Source organism: Prionailurus viverrinus, chromosome A2, assembly GCF_022837055.1.
Source record: "Prionailurus viverrinus isolate Anna chromosome A2, UM_Priviv_1.0, whole genome shotgun sequence".
Classification (NCBI taxonomy): Eukaryota; Metazoa; Chordata; class Mammalia; order Carnivora; family Felidae; genus Prionailurus; species Prionailurus viverrinus.
This window is the reverse complement of record NC_062562.1, coordinates 159,857,041-159,875,381: the sequence shown is the minus strand read 5'-3', so window position 1 is coordinate 159,875,381 and position 18,341 is coordinate 159,857,041. Positions and strand designations below refer to the sequence as shown.

The 18,341-nt window shown below is 37.1% G+C and overlaps 1 pseudogene; it reads right to left on the bottom strand.

Annotated features, from left to right (window-relative positions):
• Positions 1-1,010: 1,010 nt before the first annotated feature.
• LOC125154102 (40S ribosomal protein S6-like) lies at positions 1,011-1,571 on the bottom strand (annotated as a pseudogene).
• Between the last annotated feature and the right edge of the window lie 16,770 nt (positions 1,572-18,341).

Below are 18,341 nucleotides of genomic sequence, written 5' to 3'. Positions count from 1 at the left end.
GAGCACGTTTTTCTGGTATTTCTTCGTTTGTTTGTGTATACACTTTCCTGCTCATTTTTTGCTTCTTATGCTAATTTATTATGAGACTTGAATGTAACTATTTTCTATCGCATGTGTTGAAGTGAAGTGAGTCTTTTCCCCTACGTGCTTAGGAAGGGAGTGTGGCAGATAATGACAGTGCTGCACTGGATCTCGAGTCACTCCCCAGCATCAGTGTGATTGAGTTCCCAGCAGCCTGCACCTGTGTCCCTTTCTCAGCTATTCCTTACTTCATGCCATGAACTCCTATGCATTTGTGCTGAGCCCTCGTATGTCAAGTCCTTGGGAAACAGACCCTGTATGACCCTGTTCTGGATTATGCTTATACGCTATCAACTCAGGTGATGGGAATTTGAGAAGATTTTGGCAGAAGATAGAAAAGATAAAAGAGTGATAATAATGTGCAAGTCACCCCCAATAGATGTCGTTTAAGAGAGCAAAGCATTTCAACTTTTCTCCTGAGTCCTATCTTTGACATATCCTTAATCAGCCATGTAGAAACACTCGGTAACCTCACTGCGTGCTTGATTGGGAAAACACACACATCCTTACCAAAGAAAATAGGGACTTAATTAGAGATAATTGACCTTTTTATATACATTTTGGAGGATAAGTGAACACACTGAAGACTTATTTATTGATACCATATGGCACTGCCTCACAGTGATACTCAAATTATGTAGAACAAGGCTAATCAAAACTAAATAGTTCATCAAAAGGTCTTCCATTGTAAGATGCCGCTGTTTAATTCGGGAAGCTTTTAGATATCTCCTTGGACCCAAAAGTGCTTTCTACGTTCTTTTATTGAAAGCACGTCAAGTTTCTAGTAAGGCAGCCTGCAAAAGTTATCTATGATTTTCAAACCATAAGTGTCATTTTCCTGCTTAACATCATTAATTTATCAGATATATGGGCTTTTTGAGATTTGATGTCTGAACTTATTTATTTGTCACTCTCAGAAAATTTCATTTTTAACTGGACTCAGACTTAGAAGTAGAAGCTCACAGAGAGAATCGCCTCTGTCGTCTGGCAATCTGCTCCTGGCATTTTTCTTTGGCCTCTTCCATTCTCTTGGCCAAGTTGCAGCCTCTTTCTTATTTTCCTTAGTCTGTTTTTTCTTCAGAGTTATGAGGCACGGTAGTGTCAGTGAGTCCAGGAGTATCCTTCTCCCCTATTTTCACAATGACCAACTTGAGAACACCAAGACTGGCATCCACCATGCAACTCAGAACAGATGTCTGCTTTCTTTCTCCAGTCTACCTTGCTTTGTAGCAGGAATGTCACTTACTCAGCAGCAGGAGGACGTGGCCGTGGGTCAAGACACCCTGCTTCACGCAGATGCCTTGTTTGTCATTGCCACCACTGATCCGGACAACGAAAGCCTTCCATCCCTCACCCAGAGCATCAGCAGTAATGTCTCCAGCCACATGCTTCTCATAAAAAGTACGAAGTTTGCATTCACTGTCCACTTCAGTGAGTTTCTGGCATACAGTAGCTGGGAAAGAGATATGTTCAGCTTCAGCCCGAAGCATCCTACCACCTCCGAGGCACCACGAAAAAGAGTCAAATATATGTTTTTAATAACACTTGCACAACTACTGTCATTTCTGTGCTAAAGATTTCAAAGGTAGCAGACACCACACCTGCTCTCAAAGAATTGACATACTTTGCCTTTGACATCTGATTTGCAAGAAAAAAAAAGATGTGTCTATGCAGGGTATGTGTTGGAAGTAAATGTTAAGAGAAGATTTGGGGTGGCTCATGGAACTTCTGAAAGCCTCGGCACTTGGAAGAACCAGGCTCAGAGAAGAGAAAAAGAGAAGCTGTCAAGTCAGACCCAGAATTAAAAGTCACAGCACATGAACCAGCCCAGTAAGGACACCACTGATGGTGCACTTTTGCAACTGTTCCTCTAGAGAATATACTTCTTCCGATAAAAGAAACAGCAGCAGTAACAAAAACTCTCTATTCCTGCTTTCCTGAATTTTTTTTTTGGGGGGGGGTTACTGACTCCAGAAGCAACATTTTAGGCAGGTATCTAGGTCATGTCTTTATCCAAGCTCTCAGGAAATGTAGCTTTATTAATGGGTGGCAGGCTCAAAATTTAGAAGATGGATAATTTCCCAAACATAAGTAGATGGTTCATAGAATATGGAGAAATAAAGACAATGAATATTGACTATTTACCTTTAACATGCTGCAACAAAATTCGAGGTAATATGGAAGAACATATTGAAATGATTTCTGATCAGTAAAAATTAGAAAAATACCCGAGCTCAGATTTAAGAAACATATGCATGTATAATTTTAATGGCATAAAGTCATTATTTTACGGTTTCCTCCAAGCAGTAAATGAATACATTTTGCTCAGATGCTAGTAATTTAAAACATTTTTTTAGTATCAGCAATTATTTATAGAACGTTAAATATATAAAATATTATATAATAATAAATTTATTAATATTATATGCAATATATGAAGTAATATTATATGTTGTATTTTATGTTATATATTACCTACAGATTACTTCACATTTCATATTTTTAAAAGAACTAATCAATTTACCTGCTCTTGAACTATGTAAGTATAAAATCTAACTTTTTAGAATGGCATTAAAACCTTTCGTAATCTGTTCCCAACTTATCTTTTTGGTACCACATTCTGTTATTCTCTTCCATAAGACTTACGCTTTAATGTAACCTATTTTCTAAATGTGACATATATTTTTATAATTCTACGTATTTGCTTGTGGTTTTACCTTGACCTAGAAGATTCTACCTCCTACTTGACCTCCTAAGAGAATATAATTGACATGTTAAAACACAGCAGGAATGCCACTTTCCCTGTGAGCCTTTGCCAACTTTTCTGGAAAAGAAAATAGATACCCTCACAGTTATTTTAACTTTTACTTTTTACACTAGCAATATATCTCACAATGGTTTTACAGGTGAGTTTTTGCAAAGTATGAGGTCTTCAGGACATGGGATTGTATCTTATATTTGTGTATGTGTATGTAAAAGTGCCTAGAAAAATGTAAATGTTTAGTAAATCTTTGTTAAATTAATATTATTAACAAGGAATGGCAAGTGATTAGAAAATGTCTCTCGTCTGCTGATTTTTTTGAGAGAGAGAGAGAAAGAGAGAGAGAGAGAGTCAGTGGGAGAGGGAGAAAGAGAATCTTAATCTTAAGCAGACTTCATGCCCAATGCATAGCAAGATGTGGGATCACGACCTGAACTGAAACCAACAGTTGGATGCTTAACTGACTGAGCCATCCAGGTGCCCCTCTCATTGGCTGCTTCTTGAAATCTTACCAAAAATTCCAATGTGGTATATATTTATTATTTTTTGTGTAGAAGTTTTCCAACAGTGTATGAAATAGAGAATTTTCATAACCACTAAATAAAATTGTGATTCTTAATATATACTGTATTCAAAGATTAAATTATAGTAATTTGAGGTGGGACAGTTGATAAATATTAAACTAACTAGAATGTAAAATTAGTCATTTATTGACTCTATGCATATTTATGCAGATACTACACACACTCAGTATGTTAAATGTCCCTTGTTGTTTTCATTCAATATCCACATATACTGGATTAGAGCCATACAGGAAACGAAGGAATTTAGGTTATGCTAGAAGAGTCAATTTCAGGTGAATTATTTTCTCAAAATACACTAGCGTTTGTTTGGGACCCATGTGAATTTTGTCCTTTCTCCTTCACTTCCCCCAAGCCTCTACTCCCCTCGTTTTGTTATCTGTTAATGTGCTGGTGCACATCATTACATGGTCAGGTCACTTGTGAATATTTGCCAGGAAGTGATGGCATTTGAGGGCTTCTAGCATCCAGCCGAAGATAGTTGCATTCACCATCAGTTAAAATAATAACAACCATCATTTACTAAGTAAAGAGTGAGAGCCAGATATTGGGTAAACATGTTATAAGCCTTAGCTGTTTTAATCCTTGAAACAACATTTTAAAAAGCGTTGCAATGTTATCATGTTAACCCATGAGAAGATTGATAGTGGGAGTGGTTATATTATAGAATAATCAGGGCTTGAACCAGGTTTTACTGGGTTTATACATCTGCAAAGACTTGCCCTTTCCTTGCATTATCACTCATGGGGAAAACATAATTCAAAAAACAGCTCTTGCAAGCTTCTTCAGATTCTCATCTCTCTATACGGCCTCTCTGTTAGCTGAGGTCTACAGTATGATCATTATGGGTGTGCTTCTGCCTGGGCTGACTTTTCCCATTGAGAGTTTGTATTATCACACCCATCTGGTTAATAACCACACTCATGTTTTTGTCCTATAAATGCCAAAAGATAAGAGATATCACTCGGGTTCTTATTCCAGGTAGGAAGTAAGGATGCAGGGTTAGCAAACAAAACCTATTATCTGTTAACAAACACAATCTATTTCCTTAAGTTGCTGGAACAGAATACTTGGTGGTCAAAGTAACTGAAGGCTAACTGACATGATCCTGACGTAGTGGAGTAGCTGATTTTAGACTTCCCTCCCGTAGTAAACAATTATGCAACTGGAAAAACTTATGGAGAAACAGTTATTATGCAGCAGATCATGAAGGACTGCTAGTCTGAAGTGAAATGAAGCTCCACATTTACTGCAGCTTTTTGCCTGGGAGCATTTTCTAAACTATGATGCAGAGAAATAAAGTACAAGAACAAAAGCCAATCTCACTAGATGAAGAAAACAGAGAATGGAGTGCAGAATTGCCAAGGCAGCTGGAATTTGCAAGACATGGCACTGGGAGGGTTTCAAGATTTACTATAAAGCTACTGTGTATAAAGCTGTGATAATTAAGAGAAGGTGGTTATCGGCATCAAAATAGAAAAACAGCTCAAAGGAATAGACCAGAGAATCCAGACATGGCCTTATAAATATATGGCCAATTTTAATTTTTGACAATAGCACCAAAAGAAATCAATGAGGAAAGTGAGTTATTTTCAACAAAATGGTGGTGTAACGCTGGATATTTTATGAAAAGAATGAAGTTTGATTTCAAACTGGCACCAAGGAAAAAATTGCAAGAGATAAATCTTTGACCTAAACACGAGAGCTACAATTTCGGAACTTTTAGAAGAAAGCACGGGAGAATACTTTTTCACATCGTGGTTAGCAAAGAGTGTTATGCCACAAAAGGTGCTGTTAGGGATTGCATTGTGTCCCCCTTCCCAAATTCTCCTGTTGAAGTCCTAATTCCCAGGACCTCAGACTATGACCTTATTTGGAAGTAAAGTTTTGCAGATGTAATTGGTTAAATTAAGATGAGGTCATTAAAGCGGGACCTAATCCAAAATTATTGATGTCCCTATAAGAAGGGGTCATTTCAAAATAGACTTACTCAGAAGGATGATGTAAACACACAGGGAGAAGACAGCTCCCCACAAGGCCAGGAGAAAGGCCTCAGAAGAAATCAACCTTCTTGATACCTTGATCACAAACTTCTAGCTTCCAGAACTCCAAGACAACAAATTTTTCTTATTTAAATCATCCAATTTGTGGTGCTTTGTTATGGCAGCCCTAGCAAACTAATACAGGTACTAACCATAAAAGGGGGGAGAAAACTCTAAAATGATCAATTAGATCTCCTATAAAAATTGAAAAAAAACATCAACAAAAGGCACCATTAAGAAGGTGAAAATGAAAGCAACAGAAGGCAAGAAAATATCTGTGGCATACGTATCACATCTATTTGACAAAGGACTCTTGTGCAAATTATATAAAGTTGCCTTACAAATTATAATACTCAAACAACCTAATTTAAAAATGCACAGAAGTCTTCAACTGGTACTTTATATAGAAAAAGATGCCAGAATGCCAAATACATAAATAAATACATGGTCAACATCATTTGTCATCAGGAAAATATACATTAAAACCACAATGAGATACCACCCTACTTTCACTAGAATTCCTAAAATTAAACACACACACGCATACACACACACACACACACACACACACACACAGGCACACACCCACACTGACCATACCCATTGCTAGGAAGGATACGGTTGCAAGCATGGATCTCAAAAGTTGATGGTTCATATTTAAAATAATGGAACTTCTTTTGGATACTATTGTTTAATTCTAATGCGTTTAATCTTACGCTAACCTTATGACACAACAATTCCACTCTGAGTCACCAAGCTTATGTCCACAAAAAGAATGATACAAAATATTAGCCTTATTCATAAGAACCTAAGCTGGAAATAACCCATACGTCCATCCATTGCAGAATTGGACGGACAAACTGTGGCATACTTATACAATGGAATACTATTCTACAATAACAAAAATGATTCACTGATATATGCAAAAACATGGCGAATCTCAAAAGCATTATAAATTGTGAAAGAAGGCAGACAAAAAAGAGTACATATTATGTTTCTCCACATATATAAAGTTCAACAATAGGCAAATATTTTATATTGGGGACAGAAATTTGAATAGTAGTTGTCTATGTAGAGAGAAGCTATTGACTAGAAGGGGCCCTTAGGTATATTGAAATACATCAGCACTATCATATAAAGATCCAATATTAAAATAAAAAAAAATTGGGACATCTGGGTGGCTCAGTCGGTTAAGCATTGGACTCTTGATCTCAGCTCAAGTCTTGATCCCAGGGTTGTGATTTCAAGCCCTGAGATGGGCTCTGCACTGAGAATGAAGCCTACTTAAAAAAATAATAGAAAAAATACAATTAACAAAATTAATAAATCAAAAATAAAATTACCAATGAACTGGGATTGGGCATGTGGAGTTTAAAATTTGAAATGTGATAACTTCTCTATTTTCATGGCACAATGATTTTGATTAATCATATAGCTAAAAAATGACCTTTATATCCTCTTACTGGGCTAAAAAACCATTATTATAACCAAGGGTGACTGAAAAGATTGAAATATTTATGGGGCATGGTGAAGCAGACTGTAGAAAAATGATATATTTAGATAGTATCTCTAGGTACACTTATCTCTATATTTATACCTATAACTCTATCAATACCTTTATTCATATGTAAATTTCCATGATTGAGAGATTCATGGGAAGAAGAAACATTGGATCAAAGATAAAAGTTTCCTATGAATTTCTTTGACATTACACGTTTATTTTTTCCTATTCGTAACACATTTTGACTTTGAGTTCCACAATCTACCTATAGTGGTTCAGTGACTATTTCTTGATTAATTTCTTTTCAGTACTGAGTAGATGTGTACAAACTTAAATATGTGGCCTATTAATCACTTCAGTATTTGTAATCAAATGCACTTTACCAATGATTTATTCACATGTTCAACAACTTCTGTTTTTGGCTGCTGAAGACAAAAGGTTTTTTTTTCTAGACATGTTCAATGACCCCAGAGTCTACTTCATGCATTAACTGATGGTTAGCTATTTTTCTCATATATACCTGATAAAAATCTGTACAGAGTTAGATGAACTGGAAAACACTAAATATAAACTAACTTTTTTTGATAAGCTTTGATAGCAAACCGAAGCTCAAGGATCACTGAAGATTTTAGTTGGCAGGTGTTTGCAAAGGGTCATTTACATGTGATAAGGTGCAAACACCTGTTTCCACTTAAATCACTTAAAAGGGTGGAAGAAGGTGACTTCTGCCATCTTTCTTAAACTTCCTAATGACTTCCAGGTGATAAAAAAAAATCGGCATAGAATTTTATCAAAAATTGTGCTCTAGAATTTTTCCATTTTTAGAAGTCCTGAGTCTCAAAATTTGGAGTTAACAGTTCCACATCTCTGTGAGGATTGAAATTGAAATCGTATTTTTGATGGTTTCAAAATCATCTCTGCTTTGGTTTTTTTAGAGTTACATGTGTATGCATCTTATGAGTGAAATACAACTATGGCTTTATTTTCAATGAACCTGCTTCTACACAGCCTTCAGACTTTTTTCTGATCAATAGAAAGCTATTGGACTTTATGCAGTAAACAAGAAATCCCATATGAAACTATGCAATATATTCACTAATTCTATCATTTCTACTGTTTGTTCTACCATTTAATAATTATAGAAACCAACTGTGAAAAAAATCAAGGTCACAAAGTCCAAATTTTTTATCTTCTAGGTGGAATATGTAAGGGAACAAATAATAGAAAACGTTTACACTATAGGTATTTTGGCTCAGTTCTATGCTTATATTATCTTAGCTCAGTGCTTCTGATATGCCATTTTCCCCTCGTTTCAAATATAAACCCATTTATGCACAAAATGTTACGGGTTCAGCTTAAACATATACTCATGCAGTTCATTAAGGATCTGATGTTAATTTTTCTAAGAAGGACATACTGCCTTACTTACTTTTCACAAAATGAGAATAGGGGAAATTAATGAATAAAGTGCCTCAAAAAGAATTTAAGATCATTTTTCTTCTTACCCATTTTGTTCTGTATTTTAAGGTTATAATATTTGTTCTGGGATGAATCCTGGATCAGGCAGCCAAGTATGTGGATTTATTGAGGAGGGTGGTTGCCTTGAGTTGGAAGAGATATGTCACGAACAGGACCTACATAGGCCACTTGTATTTAATAAAGTTTATTTATTTTGAGAGCGAAAGAGAATGCACACGAGCGGGGAAGGGACAGAGACGGAGAGAGAGAGAAAATCCCAAGCACGGTCTCCACTGCCAGTGCAGAGCCCGGGGCAGGGCTCAAACCCACCAACAGTGAGATCATGACCTGTCACTAAGAAGTGAAGACGGCCACTGTACTTAAATTCCAGAGAAAGGAAAAACAGCACCCAAGATTAAGCGGTAAAGTAAGAAGTAAAATGAGTATCTGGTATCACAAAAAATAAAGGAACATTGCTTCAAGAAATAGGAAAAGGTTAATACCATGGAATGCCTCTGAGTAGTAAAGATGAGAACTGAAAATGAACTTTAGTGTCCTTAGCAAGAGCTATTTTAATGAAGGGTTTAGGCTGGAAGAAAGATTGAACTATACAAAGAAATGATTTGGAAATATCGGGGGGAAAAGAAGGAAATGCACATTTCTAGAGTATGGACTGCAGCAGGGTTTCGAAAAGACATGGTAGCAGTTGTCCACAGGGTTGGAAGCGTGTGTCAGCCCACAAGAATCTAGATTATTCCCATTAAGTAAATATTTACCAGATCATAATTATTTAATCATACATTTTTTACTGAGTCTCCATGTGATTAGCCTGGCCGTGGCCCACCACAGTCGTACAACCCCTTTAGGTGAGGAATCTGCAAAAGCAGTTGAAAAAAATATACAGCAAATGTTTGAAAACATACGCCAATTCTTCAATATGAATTCTCCTAGATTTTCTTTTTTCTTTTTTTTTTAACTTGTTTTATTATTTTTTTATATTTACATCCAAATTAGTGTAGAGTGAAACAATGATTTCAGGAGTAGATTACTTAGTGCCTCTTCCCCATTTAGCCCCTCCCCCCTCCCCCAACCCCTCCAGTAACCCTGTTTGTTCTCCATATTTATGAGTCTCTTCTGTTTTGTCCCCCTCCCTGTTTTTATATTATTTTTGTTTCCCTTCCCTTATGTTCGTCTGTTTTGTCTCGTAAAGTCCTCATATGAGTGAAGTCATATGATTTTTGTGTTTCTCTAATTTCACTTAGCATAATACCCTCCAGTTCCATCCACGTAGTTGCAAATGGCAAGATTCCATTCTTTTTGATTGCCTTGTAATACTCCACTGTGTGTGTGTGTGTGTGTGTCTGTGTGTGTCTGTGTGTGTCTGCGTGTGTCTGTGTCTGTGTGTGTGTGTGTGTGTGTCTGTATACCACATCTTCTTTATCCATTCATCTGTTGATGGACATTTGGGCTCTTTCCATACTTTGGCTACTGTTACTAGTGCTGCTATAAACATGGGGGTGCATGCGTCCCTTCAAAACAGCACACCTGTATCCCCTTGGGTAAATGCCTAGTACTGCAATTGCTGGGTCGTAGGGTAGTTCTATTTTTCTTTTTTTTGAGGAACCTCCATACTGGTTTCCAGAGTGGCTGGACCAGCTTGCATTCCCAGAATTATCCTAGATTTTAGAGAACAACTTAAGAGTCATTCTCAAATTATACCCTATCTTAGGTTACATTCCCAGTAAGCTAAAGCTGAGATAGAGCTTCAGGTGTAGAAAGTTTAGTAAAGATGATCCTTGGGGTTAATACCTGTGAAGGAGTAAGGAAAGTAGAACCAGGTGGAGTGAACTGCTATTCAATCACAAAAAAAAAAAAATACAGCTGATACCTCAGGGTCCTCTGGAGCTAAAATATCTTCATAGCTGTCCCATATTCAGGCAAGCATACCAGACTTTTTATACTTTCTATATCTAGTAGTGATGTTATTAGAGTAGCCTCAGAAGAGGTGACATGACCTTAAGCAAGGTGGTACTCTTAGGCTGATCGCAATCCCTAAAGAGAGATCCAGCTGAGAACTCTCAGTCACAATCCACAGTAACTGGAACAATGGGTAACCAGTCCTTAAATAAGGGTCTGGGGGCGGTGCCACAATATTCACTTGATCCACTTACTCCAAATAATGCATTCTGGAAAAAGCTCTTTCAGGATGTAGTTGGTTTCTTTTTCCTGGGAAAATCAACACAAGAAACGTTAACAGGTGAACTCATGGTCTTGTCGAGTCCCACAGTCAGGCACTTTCCTTCTTCCCGGGGCCAGTGAGGAACTATTTGTCAATTGATGTGAATCTTCTACTAAGAATAGTATACCCTAGTTTAGTGTGCTGTGAGTCTGCATTGTGATTCTACATTTGGGCATCCGTAAACTCTACTCTGGATCTTTCTCCACCATTGATACAGCAACTTACATACATACCTGCAGAGCCCTGTCTTGCTCTGTACCTTAATCCAAGTAGGCAGCTTTCTGTGTTATCAGTTAAGTTGGTCAGAATGATAGTCTCAAGGGTGCAATATGCGTCTCCCAAAACTTGCAGAACCAAAAAAAAGTTTTCCGAATGACTTGAAGTGATTATGAATATAATTAGATAAACTGTAAAAATTTATCTTTCCACCTGATGAAAATAGTAAGGAATGTGATTTTGATAGGACAGACATTTATGTGGAGTTAAGAAATGTGATATTGATGGGACATCAATTTATGAGAATGACTCTTAAGTTTTCTAAAATCGAGGAGAATTCATATTGAAGAATTGGCATATGTTTTCAAACATTTGCTGTATATTTTTTTCAACTGCTTTTGCAGATTCCTCACCTAAAGGGGTTGTATAACTGATGGGCCATGGCCAGGCTAATCACATGGGAAGCTCTAATACATATGGAGACTCAGTGAAAAATGCGTGATTAAATAATTATGATCTGGTAAATATTTTCTTAATAGGAATAATCTAGATTCTTGAGGGCTGACACACCTTTCCAACCCTGTGGACAACTGCTACCATGTCTTTTCGAAACCCTGCTGTAGTCCATACTCTAGAAGTGTGCATTTCCTGCTTTTTCATTTTTTTCCTTTCTCTGAAATTTAAGTACAGTGGCCGTCTTCACTTCTTAGTGTACATTTGTTTCCTATAAGATTGCGTTGAATCCTTAGCTTCAAATATTCTTTCTCTGCTAATAATCCTACTTATTAGCCCCACTGGATATCTCACAGTGATCTCAAGCTCAACATGTCCAACAAGTATTTGCTAATATCCAAATGTCTTGTAGTTTAAAACAAGATTCTTTTCAAATGTGTCTCAGCTCAGTGAATGAGACCACTCTCAATTTATAAGAGAATACCATAGACTGGGTGGCTGAAACAACAAACATTTTTTTCTCACAGTTCCAGAAGCTGGGAAGTTCAAGATCAAGATGCTGGCAGAATAAGTATATGATGAAAGCCCACTTCCTGGTCCTTCTGTTTGCAGATGGCCATCTTGTTGTCTCTTCACATGGAAGGAAGAGAGATCGTCTCTCTCTAGTCTGTTCTTACAGGGGCACCAATTCCAATCCTGAGGGCTCCACCCTCAGGACATAATTACCTTCCAAAGGTCCAACCTCCAAATACCATCACATTGGAGATTACCGCTTCACAAATAAATGTGGATGGGAGGGGTAATACACATTCAGTTAATAGAAGGCATCCTCAATCCTTCACTCTCTCAAAAACAGCAAAAGAGTCAAGCAAACAATCAAACAATACACTGCCTAGGTTCCCTATATTACGTCTATCAAATCCACCTACTTGTATTCATCCCCATTGTCACTATGGTTTCTAGGTCATCATCTCTTCATGGACCACTATAATGATCTCCCTACTTGGCTCTCCTGTTAACAGGAAGTCACTTCAAAGCCATTACTTACAAGTAGGCAGAGTAATCTTCTAAAATGCAAATCCAATCCTATTTCCCAGTTTTTAGAAACCATTTAATGTTGTCTCATTGATTTTAAAGTTCTGAATAAAGTTTGCAAAGTCCTTCCCTGCCAGCTTCATCTTGGTTTAGCCACCTCATTTCATATCAGCCACAATGAACTTCCCATTCTTCAAATACACTAATTTCTTCCAAGCAGGTATTTTGCCCCTATTTTTTTCTTTTCTGCTAGAATGTGCTATTCTACCCACCCCATCAATCAACCTCAGTTGCCTAATTAATTTCTATTTACCCATCAAGCTTATACTTAATCATCATTTTCATAGAGAATGATTTCCATGGTAGCATATCTAGTAAAATCTCTTTGTTCTATGGTAACATATATGTTCCTTTACTTCTGAATATTTATATCAGGTTTTATATTAATGTGATTGATTGATTTTCCTCTTCGTGCTTCATTAGAATAACAGCTTCATGAAAACAAGGTCCCTGTTGGTTTTTGTTGATTTATTTCCTCAAATTTAGCCTATTATTTGACATAATGTAGATATTCAATTATTTCTTTATAGATAGAGTAAGTATATGAATAATTCAGTCTGTAATCAATGTTTTATGTGATTTAGGGACAATTAAAATGGTTCATAATGAAAAAAACCTTACATATCAAAAATAATGCAAAAAGAGCACTCTCCTAAAAATCTATTAAGGAGGCTTAATTAAATCCTCATAAGCCTCCTGGATGGATTGTATTTTCTAGTCACAGTGCATGACTAAACTCATGGCTGTTTCAAAGTCACTCCTTCACTTGAGCACTGGCCAGGGAGAAAGAAAGAGGATCTGCAGAGATTGGTATGGAGAGACATTGGCTTGGAGGTGAAAAAGGCCAAGAACCATGGAATGGGAATAGGAGGGAAAAGCGAAGTGTTAAGATTGTTACTCTTCGTCTCTTATACACAGTCCTAGTCAGATCATTGCTGGTCATTGGATAATACAGAGGAAAAGGCAGTAGAGCCAGCTGGAAAAGTAAAAAATAAAACACAATAAGTTTACCCCCTGTTATTTAGAGGAAGGGGTAGAGATTCAATTGCAAAAAATTCAAGTGGGAGATGAGCTTATGAGCATACAACTCTGCTTCATCATTAAAGAAATGAATCCAGAAAAGTCAGAATACAATGGGACTTCTTAACTTGGTAAAGTTGGAATATAAAAACACTACTACAAGGATCATTTTAGATGTAGACATGTTGATGAATTCCTTTTAACTACTAAAAGAAGATAAGGTTGCCTTCTTACCTGTCATCACCCGTGTTTAATGAGAAGCTGGAGATCCCGGATTAAACAATAAAGCAAGCAAAGTGAAATAAGAGAAAAAAAGATTAGCAGGGAGGATCCTATGTTATTTTTAATATATAGGTTTACACATAAAAATCAATAGCATTCCTTTCTATCAGTAATAAAATAAAAAATAAGGAAAAAATAGAAAACCATCTCAAATAACAATAAAATCTATAGCATATCTTGGAAATTATCTAAAATAAACACAAAAATTTTATGGAGAAAACAGTTACATATTTACATTTTTTAAAGCAAATTATGTAGATCTCAAATGCATAAATGTTTAACAAAACTGAAATGTGTGTAATATATTTATTTGTAATATAATAGCATATGTGTATATATTTTTTAAAATTTTGTTTGTTTATTGAGAGAGACAGAGATAGCACAAGTGGAGGAGGGGCAGAGAGAGAGGGAGACAGAGAATCCCAAGCAGGTTCCATGCTGCCAGCGCAGAGCCCAACATGGGGCTGGAACCCAGGAAACTGCAACATCATGACCTGTGCTGAAACCAAGAGTCGTAAGCTTAATCGACTGAACTACCCAGGTGCCCCAGCACATGTGTATATTAAAGCACCCATACAGCAGAGGAGAATATCATTCAACGATTAACATCCAGTGGTGCTGGGTGGCTAGTCTGTTAAGTGTCTGACTTTGTCTCAGGTCATGATCTCAGTTTGTCGGTTCCAGTCCCGCATCTGGCTCTGTGCTGACAGCTCAGAGCCATGAGCCTGCTTTGGATTCTGTGTCTCCCTCTCTCTGTCTCTCCTCTGCTCATGTTCTCTGTCTCTCTCTCAAAATAAATAAACATTAAAAAAAAAAGATTTACATCCAAATAAATACATGGTAGCTGGATTTTAAAAACCCACTTTATAACATCGCAGGAGTTACTTATAGGAGCAAGGGGGTTGGGATTGGAGATGAGGATTAAAAGAGAAATATACACTTTAGAAATAAAAAGAATATTCTGTATTCTTGAAATGGTTGTATTACTTCTTAAGAATGAATAGGCCAGTAACGCTGGATCAGAGAAACCTCTCTGTCTCTGAATCTGAGCCTTTAGGATTCCATATTATTTATGCTTCAAAGTTTTTTTTTTTTAAGTTTTAATTTTGGAGAGAGAGAGAACGCTCTCAAATTATGTGACGTCCCGTAGAGTAAGAAATTGGACAACAATTTCTTTCCATATAAAAATCTAAATGTAAGTGAAGTTAAATAAAATAATTTTTGTTGAAAAAGAATTTCTTTCAACTATTTGTTCTTTTCTATAGACTGAACAGCCTTAGGCAGAAACATAGATGGAGGCATGCAACTGTGGTGGACCATGGCCAGGGTCGCCACACGGGTACCTTGAATTGATACAATGACTTAGTAAAATATAAAATGGGATTATGCAATTATGGCCCCGTAAATATCTCTTTACATGGGAAATAGTGTGGTCCCTTGAGTACTACCGTATCTCTCCAAGCATGTAGTCAAAGGTGGCATAAAAAGCAAAAGCTACGGGTCTGTACTTCTGGGCTCTTTCACCTGTGGATAAGGGTTCCGTAAAGCCTGCTTAGATCAGAGAAAATTGAATATGTTTTTATGAAGAATAAAGGAAAACAGCAGTGAGCCACATCCACCTCTATTAAGCTTAACGTTATGTGAGTCTTTGGCACTTCCTGTGTGCTAGGCTGATAGTAAACTAAAATTAAGGCCATTTGTCTTTCTCTCCAGTTCTTAAACCTGGAAGAGCTTGGAACTGGTCTCCTTTGACTGCATCATATTTTGTTTCAGGACCTGTCAATCACTGCCTTAGTAGCCTCCTGTGTTTTGATAATTAAAAGTCTCATGCTGCCTCTTAGATTATCCAAAAAAATCTATTTTGGTTTTCTGCTGAGATCTGCCCTAACTGAATAGCATCTCATATCTGCACACTTTTGTTCCTTTTCATTTGCATTGAAATGGGTCTGCGTCATGTCCCAAATCCCTTATGGTCCCTCTGTGTGCAGTCAATTACACTGAAAAAGCTAATTTGTGCTAAGTTTTTAATGGTCCATTTTACTGCCCTTCTGAGAAATCATATTTATCTACAATACCAATCCCAAGTAATATGGTCAACCTGAAGGAATTACAGTACCATTGGAGGATGAGACTAATGAAAGCATTTCACAGAATGACCACACTTATTTACTCTCCTAAATCTCCAAGTGGTAGAGAGAAGAGGCATTTATAGAGAGAATTTCAGAAGAAAGTGGTTGATGTGGTTGTTGCCGCTAGATAACGAAAGATAATAATTTCTCAGAGGATTCATAGTACAATCTCTTTCTTGTCTCCGGTAGCATCTTGATATGAACCTCAGTGCATAGAATCCTCCCATCTTAACACCCAGAGCATGACCCTTCAGACCTCTGTGCCTTATCATAGACTATTCCCTTTTCTTGCTTTGTCCTTTCTTTTCTTGTGAAATTGTGTTCATTCTGTAAGACCCAGTTACCACACTACCTCCTCTGTAAGACACCCCTGATGTTCTCGGGAAAACTTGATCTTGCCTGCTTGTTTTTATTATAATTTGGGCTCAAAGATAAATAGAGCAGTTATCACACTGTATAAAAGTGGCCTGATAACTTTCTTTTCTCCGCTGGACCCAAACTGTTTGCTAGTTGGAAGACTTCCATGTTCAACCTTGCATTCCTCAGAATGTGGCATGGTATCTGAACATAATAAAGTAAAGCCAATGAATGAATGAATGAATGAATGAATGAATATAAGACCTTACAAAAATGTAACATAATGAAGGGATGGGGGAAAGGGCTTCTAGCCGTTATAGTAACAAGGATTACTGTAATGGTTAATTTTGTGTGTCAGCTTAACAGGGCCACAGGGTGCCCAGATGTTTGTATCACACATTTCTGGATATGTCTGTAAGGATGTTTCTATTTAAGATTAGCATTTGAATTGGTCGGCTGAAAAAAGAAGATTGCCCTCTCCAAGGTGGGTGAGCATCATCCAGTCTGTTGAGGACCTGATAGAACAAGAAGTTTGAGGAAGGGAAAATTGACTGTATCTGCCTGCCTGCTTTGGCTGGACGTTGGCCTTCTCCTGCCCGCCGACTGGAACTGATCCCATTGATTTTCCTGATCCACAGGCCTTTGAATTTGGACTGGAACTATACTACTGGCTTTCCTGGGTCTCCAGTTTGCAGGTGGCAGATGGTGAGGCACCTTAGCCTCCAAAATCATGTAAGTCAATTCCTTATAATAAATATCTCTCTCTCTCTCTCTCTCTCTCTCTCTCTCTCTCTCTCTCTGTATATGCATACAGATGACCCCCAATTTGTGATGGCTCCACTTAGGCTGTTTCAACTTGAAAATGGTGTGAAAAAAATAGACCATTTAGGGGGAATCGCACTTTTAACTTTGAATTTTGGTCTTATCCCAGGCTAGAAATACGTGGTAGGATAATTTCTTGTGAAGTGAGACAGCGATAGCAAGCTGCAGCTCCCAGTCAGCCGCAGGGTCAGAAGGGGCAACAGCCGATAAGTTTGCAACCATTCTGTACCCACACGAACATTCTGGTTTTCACGTTCAGTACTGTATTCAATAAGTTATATGAGATAGTCAATATGTTATTATAAAACAGGCTTTGTGTGAGATAATTTTGCCCAACTATAGGCAACTATAGTGGGGTCTTGTACTTTGATAAGAGTATATGAGTTCTGTTTTTGTTTCTTAGGCAAAAAAGGAGGCGGGGGGGGGGGAGGCAGAGAGACAGAAAGAAAAAGGTATTCTGACTGCATTTTTCAACAAAAGAGAATGGTAATTTCACTTATGTAGATATTTATAAGAGTAAAGAGATGAAAAAGAGAAGTTTGTAAGTCTAGTGGCTATTCATTTATGTCTCACTCATTTATGCCTCACTAACAAATTTGGAACAGTATTTGCTTCAAAGAAACTTGAACACAAAAAGTTGTTGAAAACTCGTATTAGTCAATGAGTCAAAAACCTACCCAGTTGTGTGATAACTTCATGATGTATTTTGTCTCAAGCCAATGATATTAATCTTTCTTGTTCAGGGGTTTTTTAAATTCACTTTGGATCAAACAAAGCTATTACACTTTTTTTTACGCTTTGTGAACATCTGCTGCTTAATTATTCCCATTTTTGTTATTATTTCAGTTACTTCCAGAAAAGACAAGGTATTTAAATTGTAACTAAGGAGCAATCTTTATCCGCATGTAGGTATAAAAGAAGATTGTATTAAAATCTGGCAAGCACGTTGAAAAGAAAGACATTATTATAAAATTTAGAACTTCTTGTGTCTTGTATAACATATGAAATTTAAATTAATATCATAAATACGAAAATGTATGGCTTAGTGGGCATAGTTCACATTAAGAAACAAAACTGAAAATACAATTGTCGTCTCTTGTACTATTTATAACACGTGACCAAGTCTGCAAAGATACCTATATTCCTGGAGATGAAAGTTTTTCATTCCAAGATGTGGTGTAGTCCATGAAGAAAGACCCACTCTGAAGACAGATAGCACTCCTGGGGCACCTGGGGGGCTCAGTCGGTTAAGCAGCCAGAGGACTGTTGATTTTGGCTCAGGGCATGACCCCATGGTTTGTGAG